Consider the following 9,929-nt stretch of genomic DNA (forward strand, 5'->3'; position numbering starts at 1 on the left):
GCGAGAGCGCAAGACGCCGCCCGGAGTTACAAAAAAACTTTCGGCGGAATCTCTTTCTTCTTCCGGGGGAGAGGCAGCAGGGCTGACGGCTCCAGCAAGAACAGAGTGACTGAGACAAGCAATGGGCTGCGCAGTAACCGTCAATCAAGCAAAGGCTCAATCGTGCTGAGTGAACAGAGGCACACAATAAGGAACAGTGAGGAAAATAATCGCATAGAAAGCTCAAATAAATCCTTAAAGGTGAAACAGACACAAAATAAAACCCAAGATATTTTGACTAATTGGTGCTGGATGAGTGAAAAACGCCTCCAATTGCCTGACACAGTGGGTTTTACCAGAAGCGAAGAGCCATCACAAAACATACTACTGCACACAGCAAAAAGGGAGGAGAAGCAAATAAGTGTGCTAAATGATAAAGTGCCTATTCACAAAGCCCTCACTGTAGCACATTCTTCTGGCTTACCTGGTCTACCTGGTGATTCCAACTCGCAATATTCAGACAAAAGTAAAAACACAGTTGTATACGCAACGAGGTCAAGGAAATTACTGCTAGAGAAAACAGCACCAGTAACATCATTATCTACACAAGATAAAATAGAAGAAGAAGGAATTAAGTCAGTGTATAGTTTAAGGAGCCGAAACTTACTTAAACAAAGCACAATATCAATACAAAAAAAGCCTACATCTCCGAGAAGTACAAAAAAGAAGAACTTACCTCGTTTAGAAGCACTGTCCGAGAGTATAAAAATTAGATCCTCTAAAGCAAAAATCAAGGGGCAAAAAGTAAAGATAACACCATCTTTAAGATCGTATTTTAAGGTACAACAAGTAATACAGATAAGGAGTAACCAGTCTGTGGCGGGTGATACTGCCTCTGAATCAGTCTTAAATTCCTGTGAAGGTATAGCTGAAAGCAAAAAGGGGTCTCCAAATTCGACGTGGGAGGACGAGGAGGACGAGGAGGAAGAAGGAAGTAAAGAGGAAAGGATCCTTATAGTAGACGCCTCGGAAGGCGCTACAGAACATCAAGATATAAACTCATTAATCTTGACCCACCCGATACAAAAATTAAATATACTACCATTAATGAGTACTTCAACGGCACAACTGACAGATAACCAGGCAGATCTAGTTATAGCCTCACAAGCCTCAAGCGAGATGATGCAGCAAACCGAGGAAGACAATGAGACAGTCATTCACGAGGAGACATCGGAACAGCAGGTCAAAGACCAGAAAGATATAAGCAAAATGGAATTGGCAATGGAGAGATGCATGGAAAAAATGATGGACAAAATTCTGGGGGAAATGAGAGAGAAATTCTCGACTTCTGAAGGAAATCAAACAAAGATTCAAGAGGTAGTCGAAAACTTAGATCAGAAATTAAACGAATTAGGGGTAAGAGTAACGGCTGTGGAAAATGAACTTGGCTCTTTAACCAAAAAAGTGGTTACAAATCAAAAGGAATTACGACAGTTAAGAGACAGTGAGAGGGCGATTAAAGACAAACTGGAATCCCTGGAGAATCAAGGGAGAAGAAATAATATTAGACTGCTGAACATTCCTGAAAATTTGGAGGGATCAGATATTAAGACGTATGTTATAGCTTTATTAGAGGAATTCTTCCCCTGGGCAAAAGATAGCGACTTAGCTGCGGATATTCAGCGAGTTCACAGGGATCCGTTCAGGAAAAGTAAGGAGAGAAAAGCCCCAAGGAAAATTTTGGTGAATTTTAGATCTTACTCCCTGAAAGAAAAAATTCTAAATGAAGGATTAAAAATCGGAACCTTCAATAAGGATAACTGGTCGTTCCGAGTCAGATCGGATATATGCAAAGCGACACAGGACAGGCAATGGGAACTGGCACAATATATGCAGGAGCTAAAAAGTTTGGGAGCAAACGTCCAGTTGAAATTCCCTGCGGCTTTGCGAGTAATGTGGAGAAATAAAATGCATAATTTAAGGGAACCAAAAGACGTAGAAAACCTTATTCAACAAATAAAAGATCAAATCGAAGTAGAAAAGACTAATAAGGAGTAAGGAGTAAGATCTCAAGATATATATCAGTACTACAAAGATGGAATTAAATTCTTAAAATAAAGAGTCAAAAAAAAAAAAAAAAAAAAGGGAGAACGCTGGCGTAACAATACCCAACAAACTAAGATAACTGGCGAAATGGAGCCCGAAGACGGGTGGGAAAACCACCTAAATGAAGAAAAGGGAGGCTTCCTCAGGGTGGGAATTTACACTCACATTGTATACTAATATACTGTATACAATCTATGTAAGATACATTTGCACTAGGGTGGGGAGCAAAATGGGGAAAAAAAATCAAAAAATAACCTCAAAATTGGTAAACGAAAGGTATTTGATGAGGACTAAATGGTCCTTTCGATCTCATTTTCAAAACAAGACTGTTTTTAATACGGAATGGCAGTGGAAAAGATAGTAAAAATACTCTCATGGAATGTTAATGGACTCAGAACTCCTAAAAGAAGAAGAAGAATATTAGAATATCTGAGAGAAGCTGAGAGTGAGATTATTATTCTTCAAGAAACCCATCTAGTGAAATCAGAATGGTTTCAAATGGTAAAAAATATACGATGGATAGGCTCAAGTATCCACACATCACAAGACTGTAATGTAAAAGGGGTAGGAATCATTATTAAAAAATCCCTGAATGCTAAATTGGAGTCTGAAGTAGTAGATAGTAAGGGTAGATGGGCAGTGGCTAAAATCAGGATTGAAGGATCTATATTCGCGATCGCAGGATATTATGGTCCAAATATTGATGATTCAGCTCCTCTTAAGAAATTATACTCAGAACTTTTGTCCTTTTCAGTCCCGATAATTGTAGGAGGAGACTACAATATTATACTAGATCCGAAAGCAGATAGACTGCCCCCGTCTAAACAAATGAAGTCACCAAAGATGAGGGAATGGCTGGGAATATACATAAAAGACCTAAACCTGGATGACATGTGGAAACAAAAGGGAGAGAAAACCCACCCTTATACTTTTCATAATAAAAAGTTAGGGCATAAATCTAGAATAGATTTCTTCCTAATAAATAACTTGCTTCGGGATAAGGTGAAAAGCATTGAGCATCAGCCGGCACACTTATCGGACCATTCAGCAGTCCTATTAAAACTCTTATTACCACAAATCCCAACTCCGAATAGATGGACACTGGACCGGTCGATACTAACGGTGGAAGATATGGTGAATCAACTTTTAACATCCACCATCAATTATTTCACTGATAATGATATAGGAGCCTCTAAAGGAGTAATATGGGATGCATACAAAGCAGTAATTAGAGGTAATCTACTCAGTTTGGGAGCCTACAAAAATAAGCGAAGAAAATTAGACATTAAAAAATTAGAAGCAGAAATCAAAGAAATAGAAGTACAATTAGATGATGGGATACCTTCGGCTCTAAGAGAAACACTAAGAGAGAAGAGTCGCAAGTTAAAAGAGGATCTGACAGACTACTTAGAGAGTATTGTCCAAGAGAAATGGGAGAACAGTAAATTAGCTAATTATGAATATGGGGAAGGCTGCGGAAAGATGTTAGCATGGAAACTGAAAACGGACCAGACAAGAAATATTATACCAAGTGTCCATACTAAAGACCAATCAGCACTGTGTGTGGATGATGCCTCAATAAGACAAGAGTTCTTAGATTTTTTTTCAACAATCTATAAAGAAGACATAAACCCCACAGAAGAAAACATCAAGAAATATTTAGATGGTATACCTTTGCCAAAATTGACTGAAGAGGAAGTGGTATTTTTGAACAGCGAGATAACAATAGAGGAAGTGAGAACTGCTATAAATAGTCTAAAAAGGGGGAAAGCTGCTGGTCCTGACGCACTCCCTAACGAATTCTACATAGCTCTAAAAGAGCCGTTAATTGCTCACCTGACAGAGCTCATGAATAAGATCTACATGGATTGTGAAAAGATCCCCGATTCATGGAATGACGCTACAATAAGTCTAATATTAAAACCAGGGAAAAACCCTAAGCTATGTGAGTCTTATAGACCAATATCACTTCTCAATTGTGATTACAAACTGTTTGTGAATGTAATCGCAAAAAGACTATCAAAAGTAATACCGAAATTGATTAATCAGGACCAGAAGGGTTTCGTAAAAGGTAGACAAATTCAAGAAATCACACATGAACTATTAGCTACGATTGATGTAGCTATTTTGGAACAAGTACCTCTTACAGTTATAACATATGATGCGGCGAAAGCCTTTGACCGTGTGAATTGGGCCTTCTTAAACAACATCATAGAAAAAAACAATCTAGGGAGTAAGTTCAGCCACATGGTGAAGGAAATTTATGCGAACCCCAGAGCAAAAATAATAGTGAACGGAAAATTGACAAATAATATTATTATCCAGAGGGGCACGAGGCAAGGTTGCCCCCTCTCCCCATTGCTCTTCAATATATATATTGAACCACTAGCCTGTGCGATCAGAAATCATAGACAAATAACACCATTTAAATACCGGAATTGGACAAAGAAAGTAGCACTATATGCAGATGACCTTATGGTGTTTACGGATAATTACAACTCCTCAGAAAAGGCCATCAATGAAATAATAACCAACTTTGGCAAGGTCTCAGGATATTTGATAAATAATAGCAAGACAGAGGCAATGAGTTGGAACAGCATCTCAAAACCAGTCTTTTCAAAGGAAAAAATAAAATATCTAGGAATTACGCTAATCAAAGATCTGGAAAATACCACAACTAAACTTAAATATTGTAGTAAAAGAAATGAGAAGACTTTTTAAAATCTGGTCCGGATACCTCTAAACTTTCTGGGCAAATCAAACGCAGTCAAAATGACAATCATGCCTAAATTTACATATCTGTTTAATGCCATTCCGTTAGAGTTTAAAAAAGCAGCTCTTAAAAAAATACAAGGAGAAATATCCAGCTTTATTTGGTCGGAGAAAAGCATAAGAATTGCTTGGAACAAACTTAGAAAAAGAAAGGAACAAGGCGGCATAGCAAGCCCAGATGTGTTTGAATATTATAGAGCTTTTCAGTTTAAAAATTTCAGGATGTTGCTAAATAAACACTGCATATACCCAAACTTCTTCCAACATCTTACAAATGGTGAAGATTATTTTCTTTTTAAATTTGGCAATCCAAAATTTTTCAAGAAAGTAAAACTAAAGATCTTAAATAATGCGGTCAAATTGTGGACTCAGATTAGAAACGTAGTGAAGATCCCATATTACAGCAATATGGCCCCAATATGGGATTCACCTGGGACACCGGAGTGTTTAAAAGATGTATTAGCAAGACCAATCAGACAACTAGGATTTGAAAAATGGGGACAACTTCTAACTGAAAACACCTTAATATCTTGGGAACATCTGCACACAATTACAGAAGGGAAGATTTCGAAATTTAAATATTATCAACTGAATAGCTGGGCTAAGACCATACCAAAAGAAGCAACAAATAAGGGGAACTTTGAGGAAGAGGTGGTCAAGGAATCCACAATAAGAAAAGAAGTGTCAAAATGGTATTGGGCGCTAATTGAAGCTGGAGATGAAAATGTATCAATATCAGAAAAAATTTGGAGAAAAGAATTCCCTAATAAAGATATTGACTTGAATGTGATTTGGAAAAAATCCTCGGAAAAATGCTGGGCATCTGTGAAATCGGCAGCTTTAAAAAGAAATCATCTACTCTCAATCCATAGAGCGTACTGGACGCCAAAAAGACTATCGAAATTTAAAGGTGCAGCAGTAAAAGCATGCAGTAAATGTGGTGAAAATAAGGCGGATGACATTCATATGTTCCATCGATGCCCGACTCTCTTATGTTACTGGCAAGAGATTAGTAAGACTTTATCGGCGGTATTGGGGACATCAATAACTGTAAGTACGTCTCTAATTATTTTTGGGATTCAAACAGATGCCCTAAGGTTAAGTAAACCTCAAGAAAGCCTAATTTTTGTCTTGATACTATTAGCACGAAGAGAGATCTGCATAAATTGGGTAAAACCAGTACCTCCGTCCCATGAGGACTGGCTAAATTCTGTCATTAAAGTATCTAGACTAGATAGGAAAGGGAAATGTACTAAAAGATCACAGTTCTGGGAGATATGGGAAAACTTTATTATCTCTAGTTGATGACCAAGATTCCTTGTCTTTTTCTCCTCCACTCATCAGACACATCATCGCCTTCTCTCTCCTTTTTTTTCCTTCTTTCTTTTTTGCTCTTCTCTTTTTTCTTTTTTCTTTTTTTTTTTTCATTTTGTTTACCAATGATTAAAGCGGAGACAATAATTTCCAGGCAAGATTGGTAATCTGCCGAGTAGCTATACAGCTAGCTCACTTCAGGAACGTTGGAATTATTGTGATGGATAAAGGTATAATGGAGTATGTTGACTGGTTCCAAATAAAAGCTCGGATTTGACAACACATCGAGTAATGAAGGCATACATCCTGGAAGGACCGTCAATTCTCCCAAATAACCTTTTTATCTACTCTCTCGCAAATATGAGGTGAAAAAAAAAAAAAAAAAAAAAAAAAGACATGTGAGGGAGTACATGCCAATGCATGTAGTCCTGTGCACTGACATGGCATGTGTAGTCATCAGTGAGTAAAATGTCACACTAGCATTGAATTTAACTATCTGGTGGCATGTTTAATAGTTAGTGTCTACTTTTCAATGATGAGAACTGGCCATTGCCATTGCTACAGCAAGATGTGTCCATAGGTGCCGTAAGTGTGCACCGCCACCAAAATCACGGTCATTGGATCCAATTTAAAAATGCCAATTCTCGGTAGCGACCGCCTGACCTCCGCGGTGTGACACCGCCAATGCCCATGCCGTTTCAGCCAATGGGACCCGCAATCGTGGTAGTGAAATACACTTTTGAAAATTGGGTTAGGCGTGCACTGCCATTGCAATCAAGGTAATTGGCACCAATTTAAAAATGCCATTTTGCGGTAGGGACCGCCGGGCCCCTGTGGTGTGACACCGCCAATACCCATGTCCCTTAACCCAATGGGAACAGCGATTGCAGTGGTGAAATATACTTTTGAAACCCGCGTTAAGCGTGCTCTGCCACCACAATCATGGTCATTGGCACCTAGTTTAGATTGACAATTTGCGGTAGTGACCACCTGGCCCCTGCAGTGGGACACCGCCCATGCCCCTTCAGCCAATGGGAATCACGGTAGTGAAATACACTTTTGAAACCCACGGTAAGCGTCTCCGCTACCGCGGGCCCAGTCAATCGGTACAATTGAAAGATATATGATTGCGGTAGCGACCACCTGGGCCCTGCGGTGTGACACTCCAATGCCCATTCCCCTTCAGCCAATGGGAACCTCGATGGTGGTAGCGAAATACACTTTTGAAACACGCGATAGGTGTGCTTCTCTACCGCGGGCCCGGTCATTGGGTCCAATTGAAAGATGCACGATTGCGATAGCGACCACCAATGCCCATGCCCTTTCAGCCAATGGGTACTGCGATCGCGGTAGTGAAATACACTTTTGAAAATCGCGGTGGCGTTGCACGCCTACCACGGCCTTAGTCATCAGTTACATTTGATAAAACCTGATCATGAACACCAATTGCAGCAGCTGAGTACCACTGGAACAACCCCAGGGGGCTATATATGACTGGAAGAGAGCCACACGTTTTCACTGCATCCAGACACTGCTGCCTGCCATTCTTCATCCCCAACAGCTGCTGTTCCTGTCTCCTGGACCCAGTGATGGCAAGAAATGAGATAATCAGGGCCTGTCCCTTCACCACAGAGGAGCTGGAGGTCCTGGTGGACAAGGTGCTTTCACAGTATGGAAGGCTATATGGTGCTCCTGATGTAATGGTAAGTTTTTCAGGGTGAAAGTATGAGATTGCAAAGAGTGCTCACAACATGTTGCTCTGTTGTAGTATGTGCCTGTGAGCGCAAGTTAATGTGCATGCATCCTCATTTTTCATACACCATGGTCTATACATGGGCTTGTAAATATGGCACTTGAGTATTTGGGAGAATGGCAACATGGACATTTCTACAGCCCTTCTTCAGCAGTAACAATACAAACGTTGGTAGGAGACTGGGTAATGTAATTGTGTGATACACTGCCTAGGATGCTGACGTGCAGTGTTTTGCAGCCATACAGTAACACTGTTGGTTTTTGCTGTGGAAGTCTGAACAAATATCGCCTGTGCTAAAGGATATCATAGTCCATGAGGTTTACACATGTTCATTTTTGACATTACAAATGTGTTTCATCCAGAGGGTACTAAAGGATGTGTGTGCAATTTATTTTCATATTGCCCCCATGGATATGTATGCATTATGCACAAGAATGAAATGCCTGAGTGTAATTCTCTTGGTGGAAATTCACCTATGACACATCAAATTAATGTACTTCGGAAATGTCATCCTTCCATTGTTATCATTATGTGTTCTGACTTGCATGTGTAGGCACTGTTTGCCCTCTCATATTGTAAATGCATGTGAATGTTCTGATGGCCCATGTTTAACCTCAGTGTGTGTCCCCCTGGCCTTTACAGATACTGCCCAATTTGACAAGGACCCATCAGTAAATGGAGGGAGTGAAACATATGTAATGTCTGCCGTCCTATTTCTCAATGAGCTATCTTAGGCCTGAGGATTGCACAAGAACAACCTTGTGAGAATATTGTGAGCATGTAAGATCATGTGCCTAAATGTGACCTCCATGACACAGGAAGCCATTTCAGGCCAAGGACATTGCAGGTGTGTAATGTTGGACACAGTGAGTCTGCCTGACATATCATTTCCAATGTATTGTATGTCTTGCTCACTCACATACTGCATCACAGATGAGGGCCTTCTTCACATTGCTTTCTGTGCTGGCATTCTGCATGTGTATGAGATGGCCACGCGTTGTGTCCATCATCATACCTGCACACATTTCTATTAGATTTTCTGATGCAAATGTACTACATGTCGTGCTGTATGGCCTCTGCTCAACATTTCTGTATTGGTGTGCTATCTTTTTGCGTTCTCCTGTGCTGACAAACAGTGGTACATAACACAGTGTCACTGAATCTTCCTCCTCTTGTCTCCCATGCCTGTAGCTTAAAGTCTGCCAGCGTAAGGCCTTATGGAGGGCCATTGCACGCAAGGTGCGGGCTCTGGGTGTCTCAAACTGATGGCACACACACTGTCATAAGAGGTGGGATGACATCTGCTGGTTGAGTAAAAACGTGGCATTGATGAGACTGGGGATTGCTCCCTCAGACTGGAATGTTGGCACGCAGGAGCATAACACCACTAATGGTCCGCATCTTGGCAGTGTCATAGCCAGAGCTGGATGGACGTTTGAGGGCCCATCAGCAGCAAGTTGGGGGTGAGTGTTCTGTGAAGGGTTTCTTTGGGTGTGAGTGACTGAATGCATTCTAACCCTGAGCCAGTCCGGATCTCTGTCATGCTTCTAGTGTGATGCAATGGCTTCTAAGTGGCCTCTGTGTGGAGTGCAGCTGTCATGCATTTTCACAACATGTATTTTCTCATGTGTTTATACAATGGCCCTTGACATTGCAAGATGAGATGTAGCCTTATGACATCTGCTGCATTATGGGTGGCATAAACATCACCTGGCAGTGAACAGCAGTGTGCATCATCTTAGGGTGCTTTTGTCGATGTGTGCAATGCCTGACTTGGAAATTGTGAGAACTACACATCTGACACCAATGTGCAACTGTTGCTGTGCTTCAAAGTACCACATGGTGGATATCAGTAGCTCGTGGCCATTGTAAAAGAACATTTTGGAGTCAGTATCTGTGTTGGTTCCTTAAAGTGACTCCATATGTGACTGAGACAACATGTTGAGATGTATATCTATCTCACCTACATGCAAGTAGGTATGCTTACAGAGATCAGTATGTTAGG

The sequence above is a fragment of the Lissotriton helveticus genome, chromosome 4_1, assembly GCF_964261635.1.
Source record: "Lissotriton helveticus chromosome 4_1, aLisHel1.1, whole genome shotgun sequence".
NCBI lineage: Eukaryota > Metazoa > Chordata > Amphibia > Caudata > Salamandridae > Lissotriton > Lissotriton helveticus.